The sequence below is a fragment of the Rhincodon typus genome, chromosome 6 (genome assembly GCF_021869965.1).
Source record: "Rhincodon typus isolate 14 chromosome 6, sRhiTyp1.1, whole genome shotgun sequence".
NCBI lineage: Eukaryota > Metazoa > Chordata > Chondrichthyes > Orectolobiformes > Rhincodontidae > Rhincodon > Rhincodon typus.
Genome location: NC_063337.1, coordinates 54,959,992 through 54,973,512, shown reverse-complemented (window position 1 = coordinate 54,973,512; position 13,521 = coordinate 54,959,992). Strand labels below are relative to the sequence as shown.

At 39.8% G+C, this 13,521-nt stretch overlaps 1 pseudogene; it reads left to right on the top strand.

Annotated features, from left to right (window-relative positions):
• LOC109918275 overlaps window positions 1-3,249 on the top strand; it is a 30,283-nt pseudogene extending 27,034 nt beyond the window's left edge.
• Window positions 3,250-13,521: the final 10,272 nt, after the last annotated feature.

Here is a 13,521-nt window from a genome sequence, read left to right as displayed (position 1 = left end):
GATAACACAGTGTGGAGCTGGGGGAGCACAGCAGGCCAGGCAGCATCAGAGGAGCAGGAAAGTTGACGTTTTGGGTCAGGACCCTTCTTCAGAAAATTTCAACTTTCCTGCTCCTCTGATGCTGCCTGTCCTGCTGTGCTCCTCCAGCTCCACACTGTGTTATCGCTGACTCCAGCATCAGCAGTTCTTACTATCTCCGAGATAGGAGCGAAAGTTTTTTTTTGAATTGAGTATCTGTAAAAGGATAACATTGGGAAACAGTTTAAAACTTTGTGTTAAGATCTTTCTATCTGTTGAATAAGAGAGTTATAAAACTGCCTTAGAGTATCTAATGTTTGAAATTTTGGGGGAAGTATGGGAAAAATGCAAACAAATTTGAAAAAAGACATCTGGAAATAATGGGTTATCAGATGAATCTAAGGGGTCGTGATATAATGATTAAAGTTTTGGCAAAGATCCGTAGCTCGGGTTGCAGATGAGGTTATTGACTTGTTCACCAAGCTGGCTTGTTTTTGTTCAGACGTTTCATCACTACACGAGGTGACATCATCAGTGGAGCCTCTGATGAAGCGATGTTATTCTACTCCACTTGGAATTTATACTGTCCAGTGTGTTATGGTGATTACTGTAATTTCCAGTTTTGATCTGTATGGGTTTGTATATGGGGTTTAATTCTATATGTTTGTTGATTGAAGTATGGAGAACCGTGCCTCTATGAATTCCCGTGCATGTCTATGTTTGGCTTGGGCTACTATGATTACTTCGTCCCAGTTAAATTGATGGCCTTCATTGTCTGAATGTACCGATATTAAGGAGTGTTCGTCATGCCGTTTTGCTGCTAGCTGATGTTCATGTATTCTGATGGTTAGGTTCCTTCCTGTCTGTCTGATGTAATGTTTGTGGCAGTTATTGTATGGTATTTTGTAAACCATGTTCGTTCTGCATGTTGTGGGAATGGGGTCTTGATGATATAAGGTCACATGAACAAAGACAATCTGTAGAGATGTCATGGAGAAGACATTTGAAGCTCACATAGAACTGTGTGCAAATAAAAAGTCTGTGAATAAAAGATTCTTGTTGAATTGAACACAGACTGCAGGAGAGTTATGTGAAAAGTAAATAGGCCCCTAACACCTCATTATTGAAGACATTCAATGATTCTGTAATAGAGATTGCATTTAACTCCAACTTCATTTGTGATTCATTCATTTTGTGGGAAACACATTGTTCCTTTTAGGAGTTAAATTGTAAAGGTGAGGCTCAGAATCGTGCTTCACTAAATATATACTTAATTTTCAATGTTCAACAAGCAGCTATGAAATGTATGAAACAAAAACTGAATGAGGCCACTCAGCCCCTCAAGCCTATTCCATCATTCAATTGGAACTGTCTGTTTGTGTTTTGAATTACACAATCCCATCTGCCCTGATAACTTTTGATTCCCTTGCCTAACAAGTATCTGTCTACCCTGTCCTAAAAATATTCAATGGACCCACTTCCACTGTCTTCTGAGACAGCGCCTTCCAAGATTGTGCAACTGTCTGAGAGAAAGATTTATTCTCATTTCTGTCCTAAAGGGTTGAACCCTGCTTTTAAAAAGTTCAGACTGACCCACAAGCAGAAACATCCAATCCACATCCACCTTGTCAGGTCATTTAGAATCTTATATACTGTAATAAGTCTCCCCATACTCTTTCAAGCTCCAGTAGAAACAAACTCAGCCTGAACAATCTTTCCAGGTATCAGTCACCAAACAATTTGTCAGCCTCTCACCACTTGTTGTAAAGCTGATGTTGAGCCCTGGGGGACATCATGACTGTGTTGATGCCTTCTGCCTCTGACTTCACACAATGATGAGATTCAACCTAAATGGAAACAAGAGCCAAATAAAGCTGTTGTAGCACAAATGCCTTCCACATTGGTATGCTGGATAGTCTTTTGGGGTCATTGTCTTCCTCGTCTGTTGACATTAGAGTTTGTGTCAAATGACAGCCTGAATTTTCCAATGGCCAGATAAATTGTTTGTGAAGTGTTGATAGGAGGTGTGCATGGAGATCCTGTGAAATCCCTATTGCAGCAGAGAAGCCAGAAGGAATTACCCAGGAAATTGAAGATTCCATTAAACAATTCCCCTGCGCCTGGAACCCTTCAATGGCATCCATTTACTCTGGAGAATTCAAAGGGTTTAGCTGAAGTTAAGTAAATACATTGTTACTCAGAAGAAAGTTTGGCTATTAACAACTTAGTCTTACTCCTGAGTAAACTGACCTGCAACTTATCTCTCACACCCTAAACAATACTTTGCCCAGACCCCTTAGATCCACCAGACCTGACTCAAGAATGCCCCCTCTTCCCCCAAAACCCATCTGCCACTGGACATGATACCCCTAGCTCTATCCTTGGGACCCACAAATTATTTGTTATTTTCTCAGATGTTTGTAAGCTGAGCTGTATGGTAACACAATGGGTAAAATAATATTGTTTCAACAGAAAACAACTTTCACCAAAAGAAAGATTAGTCTTTGAACCTTCACAAAGAGGAAGATTCCTATTTTAATTTCAATGTTTCATACAATATTCATCATTCAGTGCCAAGTATGGTAGCAAAAGAAATCCCCTACTTCATCTGATCAGTATGAAGAAATGTAATTGACTGAAACTATTCACACAGTGACCAAATAATAAATCATTACGGCAGGAATGCACCTTTTACAACCTGTGAGCCCTGCAGTATGGAGGAATGATGGCACCAGCATGATAGAATGTTCTGCTCCAGACTATCTGCATTTAGTTTCCTCTCTTTTTTTGTCTTTTTGTTTCTTCCTTCCTTCATCTTCTTTATGTTGCGGGGAGGCTGTAGCGGCGTCGGCGGTGGCCGGAACAGAGACTCCTGACTGCATAGGCCTGATGTGTAGACTCCAGGATTTGGTGCCGAGGCACAAAAACAGAAGTTTCTGGAAAGGCTCAGCAGGTCTGGCAGCATCTGTGAAGAAAAAATCAGAGTTAACATTTTGAGTCCTGTGACCCATCCTCAGAACTTAATCTTTTCCAGCTACTTCTATTTTTGTTCCTGATTTACAATATCTGCAATTCTTTTGGTTTTTAGTTGGTGATGAGGCATCGCCTGCAGAGATGGTGGAGTGGGAACTCCTGAGTGCAGTAGGCCCGGAGAGGGGACCTTGCAGGTACCTTGCAGAAGTCCTGGAGCCGTGTTTGGGACCACGGCCGATGAAGATGAACTCTATTTAATACTTTCTTTTTACTCTTTTGTAGCTCAAAATGGAGCTGGATTGTGGTGACAGAACAATTTTCACTGTTATCTCCCTAGACATATGTGACAATAAATTATTCATTAAAAATCCTCACTGCTGGACTTGACACTCTTCCCCTGCTACTTGACCTGATCCCTCCCCAGTATAGACCCAATACCTCTGATCTTGTCCCAAGAATTGATCTCACATTTGCCCCACTAATGGGCCCATATCCCTCACACTGCCAGGACTCAATGTCTCCCTCCCACCACACCCAATATCTTCACCTACTGTGATCCACCTTCAACACTCCATTCCTTACCTGGCTCCCTTGCTGAAATTTGCCCTGGCATTGTATCTACCTGACACACCACTCCCTTTTGGCTTAGCATCAGACCCACTTGGCACCCTACACACCTGGCACCCTATCCCCGACCCAACTGCACCCTAATCTCCTGGTGTCCTATTCTCACATTTACCTTACATACTTCACTTCTGACAAAGGACTTCAACATGGCTGTCTGTGGCAAAAACAGTAATTGCTGGAGAAACTCAGCAGGCAGCAGCTGTGCAGAGAAAGTAAGTTTATGCTTTGGTGACCCTTCTTCAGAATTGTCTGTGACTGGGCCTGAACATTTCAGTATATGGTACAGCTGGGTGCTATGAAAAAGAGAATGCAGTTCGTCTTCCATTCTAACCTTGACAAAAGCCAACTTAGTTTAGCTGATCTTAGAATAGCACTGTATATGACTGTACATTGCTGAAATAAGTGGACAAAAAGTTGATCTTGATAGCTATTACTACACTTACACTGCAAAGTTTTGACTATGGTGTACACATGGAGTTGTAGGTGAGCAGCACCAGACTTCACCTTGTTACAGGAGTTAGTGGTGTGCAGTCTACACTGCTGGTAGTGTGCAGAACAACTAGATCATGCAGTCAGTTCATGGGCAATGCTGATTTGAGGCCAGGAGATGTCATTTTAAAGTTTAACAATCCAGTGAATTCACTCTTTTAACATCATACAGCTGAACACCTATTCAGTAGTAGGAAGAGCTTCAACTACATGCTGGTTAGTTGGCGGTTAATTTTTCTGGTGTATAGAAAAATTCTACAAGTGTTTTCTGTTGTTGCTCCAAGTGTAACAATCAATTATGGTGATGGCATGGTAGGTTGTGGAGGAATTCCTATTGACCTCGAAGCTTCTGTACAATTCTGTTCCTCTAAAACTTTGGTGCCTTTATAGTCATTTCTCTAAGAATACACCATGACACACAGAATGACGTGCAAAAGTGACAAGCTGCCAGAGGAGGGATTGAGAGATGACAGGGTTTGTGGGAAGAGCTGTCAGCAAGATAGCATATTTGCTCAGGGAGTTCACAGTCTAACTCTCCCACCTGAACCGCAACAGGACGTGTAAAATATCTACTGTTCAGTATGAAATCCAGACTGAGTGCTGCAACTTCTGTACTACAGAAGGGCAAGGATTGACAATCTATGATAATCTTGCATCCTTCTGGTTCCTTCTGGACTGGTGCTGGAGATACTTACAACATCTAACAGTTTTCTTTCCACTGTTAATTAATGGGGATCACTAATGCTCTTCATTCCCTCTCACCAGATCACAGCAGTTGGGAGTAAAGCATGTAGCTTTGTTAGGATTGCAGGCTTTACCATGGTATGGGGGCCACTGACCGGATTTATGCCACTTTGTGAATGCTGCAAGTCTGAAACTAATTCCACTCCCTCAACATCCAATGTGACCATAGACAGTGAATCAGCCTGGCATCAGTTATAGTGTCTTTGTTGCATGGCAATCCACTGTGCCAGCATTTCAGGCACCAGACCAAATACAAGTAACACGTATTGAAAGCAATGTTGTTGCACAAAGTGCAATAGATCAGATTATTGTGTGCTGAAACTATGTTTGTACTGCCTGGCTCACTTTCAAAGAGCTCTGCAGTGCAACAGATGTCAGGATTGGTGATAGTCTGGTACATGGCTGCAAAAACCTCACTGTCATTATCATCAGCTGCACAGTGAGCAATTAAGGAATCTGAACATAATGGAAAAAGGCGAGGTTGTGGAGGAGGAGGAAAATAAATGGAAGAAGTAACAGAGGTAACCTCTCTCTGTTTGGATTGAAGAACTCATCTGAATTTGACACCATTTATCATAAATTATGCTTGATCAGCAATCTCTGCTAAAATTCATTCAATATCATCACAACACTAATTCTCCATTCACCTACATGCTTATTTGAGTTATTTGTAATGGAACCCGAGTCAAACTTGGCACTGGAGAGCTGACACCAGTGTTAACCTTGCACTTGTCCTATCTATAACCCACTCATTTGCTACGTTTCACCATGAGTCAGATCAATCTCTAATCTGAGCCTGTGGCTGTGAATGTGAAATCCGATGAGCTTTGTCATCAGCACTCTCTTCCCGGGATAGCAGACTTCTTGTTTTTCTGAAAGGGGAGAAAGCACAAAGGTAATATTGTGTTATAGGGAGGGAGAATGAAAGAAGTGTATGCTTAAATCAAATGAGAATGTGGAATGAGGGGGAAGTGAGGAGTAAGAATTATTAGATAGGAACATATTGTCTTCTGCAATGATTTCTCTCCTGTTACATACCATGACCTCAGCAATGGATATCCCAATAACAACATTGTTTCATCCATACAGCTCACAACACAGAGGTGCATTTGCACCCCAAGGGTGGCTCATATTGTCTCTGGATGTGCAACTTTTCTAAAATAAATTGAATTGTCAGTGAATGTTACACAATCTGTTTAGTTGACTGGCTGTCTTGGTTTAATAGCTGGAAACATTTGCAAGCTCTGAGATACAGATATGAGACATACAGCCATACTAAATATGAGCTAGTGAGAGACAAATATATTAGATATTGCTGGCAGGGAGTGCTCAGTTATGGTTATTCAAGCAATGGCTGAGGTTAGTGGTAGAGTTGCTAGTTTGTGGCATTTCAGGATACATTTTCTGATCTTGACTAGTATATGATGCCATTGAACTTCTCTTGTTTCTGCATTCAGATTCTTGGGGTTTAATGCCAAAGCTATGTGCTCCCATTGCCTTTTGACAGTGTTTCTGGAATGCCTCCTTCCTTTAAGATTTCATTCCGAATTTTATCCTTTTTTCCAACTCTGCCTGGAAGTCCTTCAGAGTGGCATCTGAAAGCATGAAGTTTGCACTCTCCCCTGTTGAGTCATTTCTTACTTCATCACTTCTTGCATGACTCCCAGCAGCTACTTCAGCCACAATGCATTCTCCATTTAGGTTAACTACAAGTCTTGCAGACTAGCTTAGCTACTTATATTAATGGCCCCCCTATTGATGTCAATGAACAGCATTTTCACTGCTGGCTGAACATAGAAATCATAGAAATTAGTTAATAGCATGAAGTTGGCCATGCTGCCTGCCTTGCAATCAATGAGGTTCTGAAGAAGCGTCACTGGACCCAAAATGTTAACTCTATTTTCTCTCCACAAGATGCTGCCAGGCCCTCTGAGTTTTTCCAGCAATTTAGTTGTGTTTCAATCAATAAGCCTGGGTTAATCGTGGATTGTGATTCTCATGCCTATTCTTGGGGACTATCCAACTTGGATCGCTTATACAACAGATAGAAATGGAAAAGAGGTTGACTGACTTAATTGTATGCAAATGAATCACGAATAAAATGAGAATGGAATAAAATTTCAAGGTTAGAACTGCAGTAATCCTGAAGTGACCCTATATATTGTCAGCATAAGTTTGAATTTTGCACCTGTCTGTCTCTATTAATAAGTTAAATTGTTTAAGTTATGGGGATGCCAAATTAGCATGAATAATTTTGTTATGGTAAAAGGTCGTATATTTTCTTAATAAAATATTAATTTTGTGACAATTTGTCTAATGGTTGCAAGCTCAATGCTTTCATTTTACATCATATATGCATATAAATGTTTAATTATTTAAATTAACATTGTACATTTTATCATTAACAAGTTGAAAAGACTGGTCATGACTTTATGCCATATTCAATCAAATTTTGGGAATTGGAAAGAAAATCTGCTTAAATAATTAGGGGAGTAAAGTATGCAACTTTAATTATAAGGTTTTAAGAACATCTTAATACGTTGCCCAAGGGTAAATCATAAGCATGATCTTAGAGTCATACAGCACAGAAACAGACCTTTCAGTCCCACTCATCTTTGCCGATCAGACAACCCCATCTGACCTCGTCCCATTTGCCAGCATTTGGGCCATATCCTTCTAAACTGTTCCTATTCATATACCCATCCAGATGCCATTTAAATGTTGCAATTGAACGCCCCTCTACCACTTCCTCTGGCAGCTCTTTCCAGACATGCACCATCCCCTGCGTGAGAAAAGTCATCCTGCAGGTCCTTTTTAAATCTCTCCCCTCTCATCTTAAACCTATTCCTCTAGTTTTGGACTTCCCTATCCTAGGTAAAAAACCTTGGCTATTAACCCTGCATCTTATTTTATATATTAAACTCTGTACTGAAGGAGATCATATATGATTAATTAAGAAAGGCAGCTATTAGGTTTGTCCCTTTATCTCCATCCTTTAATAACATCATCAATCATAATTTTACTAGTCCTTTTCATGCCACTGACAATGTCCTTGAATCAGTGAAAGGTGTTTCAGAAAATAAAAAAAAGATTTAGTTCTACTGTAATTCATTAGTGCTAAAGTACAGCATGTCATAAAAGCAGACTCATTGTCGGGACTCGATATATCCAAACCACTGGGGCCATTTTAATACAGGTACTGTGCATATAAAACACTCTCATGGAGTCTACAATAATTGTTCTAATGGTTATCTGGTTATAGACCAAAATGACAGATTTTTCATTGTTTTTCTTTCTGTTTTAATAAGGTGACAATTAAAAACTTCAAGTTGAAGTGCTCTCAATGCCACTTTACAGCAATAAGATCTTGGTTTACTCCTCCAATTACTTCCCACTTTGAGATAGATTAGGATTGTAAATAGAATAAAATAGGCACTTAAAAGATGATACAAACATAAAAAATGGTGGAGAAACTCAGCAGGTGAAGACAGAAACAGAGTTGATGTTTCCAGCCTGGTATGTCTCTTCTTCAATTCTGATTTCCAGCATACCAGACTTGTCTTTATTTGACGACTTAAAAGATAACACCTAAATTATCCACACAAACAGGACAAGTTATTTTCAGACTCATCTGAAATCGAATCCATCCTGTGTAAATAGCACAAGTTGGTCTCTAAATTCAAAGACATGCAGTCTGTCAAATATTTGAAAGGGTCTGCACATTAAAACAAATCACCTGAGCCCTCCAAAGAAGTTACAGGATATGTTTCCCCCAGCCTATTTCCCCAAACAACACTACCAAACCAACACCAAATAATTACCACCACTGTCTGTGATTGAGCTGCAGAGAGCTGTTCTTAAAGGGAACATTCAGAAAGGAACAATTTGAGTGAGGAGAATGATTAACTGAATAAATGAGTAAGTTGTGTAAAGTGAGTGAAAGAATAAATGAGTAAACTGAGTGAGCTATTTTATAAATGGTGTAAGGATCTGAAATGGTTAATGCTGAGAAGTGTCTTAAGCACCATCCACTCTGACAATGCCATATGGAGTCGATGGAAGAAAAGGATCTTGAAGGAATAAAACTTATCACCTAGTTATTCCTCATGGTCTCTATCGTAATCATATCTTCATGACTTGTACATAGTTGCTATCACACAATAATCTGCATCTTGTTAGACTACCAAATGGTTTTCCTCTGTGACACTAGACCAAGCAGGTCTTACAGCTACCTACCTGGAGAGAGGATGATGGTAGCAAGTCTCCTTTTGAATGAACAATAGTAATTCAGAGCACACACAACAGAATAAACAATGGTACTCGCAACATGGTGGCAAGTAATGTGGATTCCATTTAGCTGCCACCTGTATGCTGGTAGCAGTGGAGGTCTGAAGATTCTTCAGGCAAAGCTTTAAGAAAGCTGCTTCTATGGATACTCAGCAGTTGGAAGGGCTGAACTTTGACAAAAGCTACATAAGAGAATATCATGGGTATATTCAATGCGGCAGAATCTACAGCCAATGGTAAAAGCATTTCAGATCTGATAAGACAGATCAGCAGGAGAGGAGTGTTTGGAATTCATTGGAGCTGGAATATTATTCACTTCTAAGTGGTTACTGATTATATCAGGTGCCAGCTGTCTGTGGGTGCAGTCCAGGATTGGCATTTAGCTGGAGTGAATGCACATTGGAAGCTCTGTGAGTAAGGTTAAAATCCCTGATATGCAAAGGAAAACCTTTACAAATAGTGAAGCTTTATAGGCTGGGAAGGGAAAACGAAGAGCTCATGTTGAGCATCACTGTCAATGTGAGTAGGCACCAAAAGGCACAGTTACAGTTAAGATAAATCAAAGGCCATAAAAGTAAGTTAAAATTAGGTCATGGATAGGGGAACATTAAAGTGTTAAGACAGGAGGAGGTCATTCAGCCCTGTTGAGTCTGCTATTCAATATGATCATGGCTAATTATCCAGCTCAATGCCTTTTTCTACACTACACCCATATCCCTTTACATCATTAATCTTTAGAAATCCATCAATCTGTATATTAAACATACTCAATGACTGAGCTTCAACAGCCCACTGGATTGAAATCTTCACAAGTTTCTGAATAAAGTTTTCCTCATTTCAGTCCTAAGTAGTTTTCCTCTTAACTTGAAATTGTGTCCCTGGGATCCAGCCTCCCCAATGAGGAGAAACATGTTACCTGTATCTAGCTCGCCTACCCCTTTCAATAGTCTGTAGGTTTCAATGAGATCACCTCCCATCTTTCAATAATCTACAGTATAAAAGCCCAGTTTCTCCAATCACCCTTCAAAGGACAGTCCTGTCATCCCATCAGCAAGTCTGTTAAGCTTTGTTGCATTCCCACTATGGTAATAATATCTTTCATAAGGAAAAGGACTAAACCTGCTTACAGCACTCCAGATGCATTATAAACAAAGTTCTATTCAACTGAAGCAAGTGTTTATTTTTCTTGTACTCAAATCTTCTTGCAGAAAAAGCTAGCATTAGCTTTTCTACATGTTTGCAGTACCTTCAATTATTTATTGATGAAGACACCCAGGCTCCTTTTTATATCTCTTTAACTTCTTTATCATTGATGAACTGCTCCGTACATCTGTCTTCCCTATGAAAGTAGACAACCTTACATTTTTCCACATTACTTTTCACCTACCATGTACTTGCCCATTCATTATGAGTAAATACTTTTGAAGCTGCTTTCCATCTTTCTCACAGCACACATCCTCACCTTGATTATTTTTTAATCTGAAAACTTGAAAACATTAGTTAGTCCTGACATCCAAATCAGTGATATATCTTGTGAACAGCTGGAGCTCAAATTCTAATCTTTGTGGCCAGAGAGTCCTAGAGGTCTACATCACAGAAAAAGGACCTTCAGCCACCACACAAACAATCAAAAATTATTATTCTAATCCCATTTTCCAGCACTAGGCCCAGAGCCTTCAGCATTCCATCTGAAATGTTATAATGGTTTCTGCCTCTACCACCCTTACAGGCAGTGAGTTCCAGACTTACACTCTCTGGGTGAAAAATTGTTTCCTCACCTCCCCTCTAAATCTTCTGCCCCTTACCTTAAATCTATACCTTTTGGTCATTGATTCCTCCACCAAGGGGAAATGTTTCTTCCTGTCTACCCTGTTTATGCTTCTCACAATTTTAACATTTCAGTTATGTTACCTCTCAGTCTTCTCTGCTCTAAAGAAAACAACTCCTATCTATGTAATCTCTCTTCAAAACTAAAACTCTCCAAGCCAGGCAATATCCTGGTAAATCTCCTTTGCATCCTCTCCTATCAATTACATCCTTCCTATAATGCAGATTACAGAACTGCACACAGTGCTGTTTCTTTAGTTCAACCAAAACTTCAAACAGTTCCAGTATCAGCTCCTTGTTCTTAAACCCTATGCTTCAGCTAATAAAGTATCCCATACGCCTTCTTAACTCCTTTATCTACCTGTCCCATTATCTTAAGGCTGGTGGAGACATTTTACAAGGTCCCTCTGATCCTCCATTCACCTTGTATTTCCTTGCCTTATTTGTCCTGCCCCAGTGCATCACCTCACACTTATCCAGATTCACTTCCATTTGTCACTGATTAGCCCATCTGACCAGCCCATCAGTATCCCCCTGTAATCTAAGGCTATCCTCCTCATGATTTACTGACCCACCAATCTGTGTATCATACGTAAAACTTACTGATCAACTGTCCTTTATGCAAACCTAAATAGTTTATATATACCACAAACAGTAACGGCCCAAATCCCACTTTTCACAGCCTGCTAATGTCAGAATGACCCATTTATTCATGTACACTGTTTTCACCCTGTCAGCCAATCTTAATCCATATTACCCTCTATCTCATGTCCTTCCATTTTGCTAACCAATCTCCACTGGGGAGACTCCTGAAAATCCAAGCATACTGCATCCACCAACATCTCTCTATTAATTCTGTCAGTAACGTCCTCAAAAAACTCAAGTTCATCAAACATGATTCCCCATTCACAACTCCATGCAGACTATGACTAATTTGATCATTTATCAAAGTGAACATTTATCACATCCTTTAAAAAGGATTCTTGCACTTTTCCCACTACTGATGTAAAGCTGACAGGTTTGTAGTTTGGTCCCAAGGGATTATCAATCTTTAGTTTTATTAATCTCTCCAATTTAACTCTTTGGATCTGTAATTCTGGGAAATTTCTTGTATTTTCTTCAGAGAAGGCTGACACAAAATAATCATTTAGCTTTGCTACCATTTTTCTATTTCCCCTTTTAAATTCTCCTGACACTGTCTGTAACGGACGTATATTTAATTTTGCATTTTTATGTACTTATGAAAGCTTCTACATTTCATTTTTATGATTTCCTAGGTTCCATTCATATTCTATTTTCCCTTGCTTCATCATTTTCTATGTCCTCCTTACACCGTATTATAAAATCTTCCCAATTTTCATGTTTCTTACTTTGTGGCAACTTCACAGGCCGTTTCTTTTAACAGTCCTTAACTTCCTCTGTTTAACTATCAACTTGAAGTTCAACTTGAGAATTTCATTTCTTCATCATCTCTGGATGAATCCTCAGCAGCAGTGACAAAGATCATGCCAAGCCAAAAGTAATCCTCACGTAGTACTACTCAAGAACTGAGTGTGTTAATTTCATCAATACATGAATCAAAGTGTCAGGACAGTCTTGAGTGTGATGGCAAATGAAAGCATCCAAGCTAATCAATGAGTAAGTCAAGATATTACCCAGAATTTAACACAGAAGAACCTGCAAATTAAAACTCTGCTGATAAAGATGGGAAGATATTGTGGAAGTAACTCCTTTGAAGTCACTGCTTAGAATGGATGACCAATGTCCGAGGGTTCAGGATATGAACCAGAAGAAATGACTTAGTTCAGTCACCTTGGATACTGCAAAACAGAGTGCCTGCTTCAGCAGGGCAGCTGTTCTTTAGAAGAAAATGCATGAAATTAAAGGTCCTTCAGATACTAATGGAGCAATTGTCTGATGCCACAGTAAGAATATCCTCTGCGCAGTAAATCCAAGATATAAAAGATCCTCCAGCTCAAAACAATTTCCTGACCATTTTTTTGTCCATGTGACAACTATTATGTGCATTGCTTTAGGATATTGTGTTTTATAAAACTAAAATGCACAATACTTATTTTGTAAATGTGGCAAAGTTTAATGGTTTTGAGCATTGTCTTCAAATTGTCAAGATCAGAATTAAAGTTAACAGTCTTTAATGTAGAGAGCTACTAATCTTCCAAGTCTGAACAGTACACATTCTGAAAGTGCAGTACAAACTCCAGACTACCTGAATTTGTGAAGCCACAGATTTCAGAGGAGATGGAAATGTTGTAAAAGTAATTATATACCTGGAGGAACACAGCAGACCAGGCAGCATCAGAGGAGCAGGAAAATGACAGGGGTTCACCTGCACAACTGTTAACTTGGTGTACTGTATCTGCTGCTCCCGATGTGGCCTCCTTAAATCGGTGAGACCGTTGTGTAGAGCATTTGCGCCCTGCGTGCAACAAATGACAGCACCAACCATTTTAACTCCCCCTCCCACTCCCTGGGTGACAAGTCCATCCTGGTTCTCCTCCAGTGTCACAATGACACCACCTGCAAACTGGAAGAGCA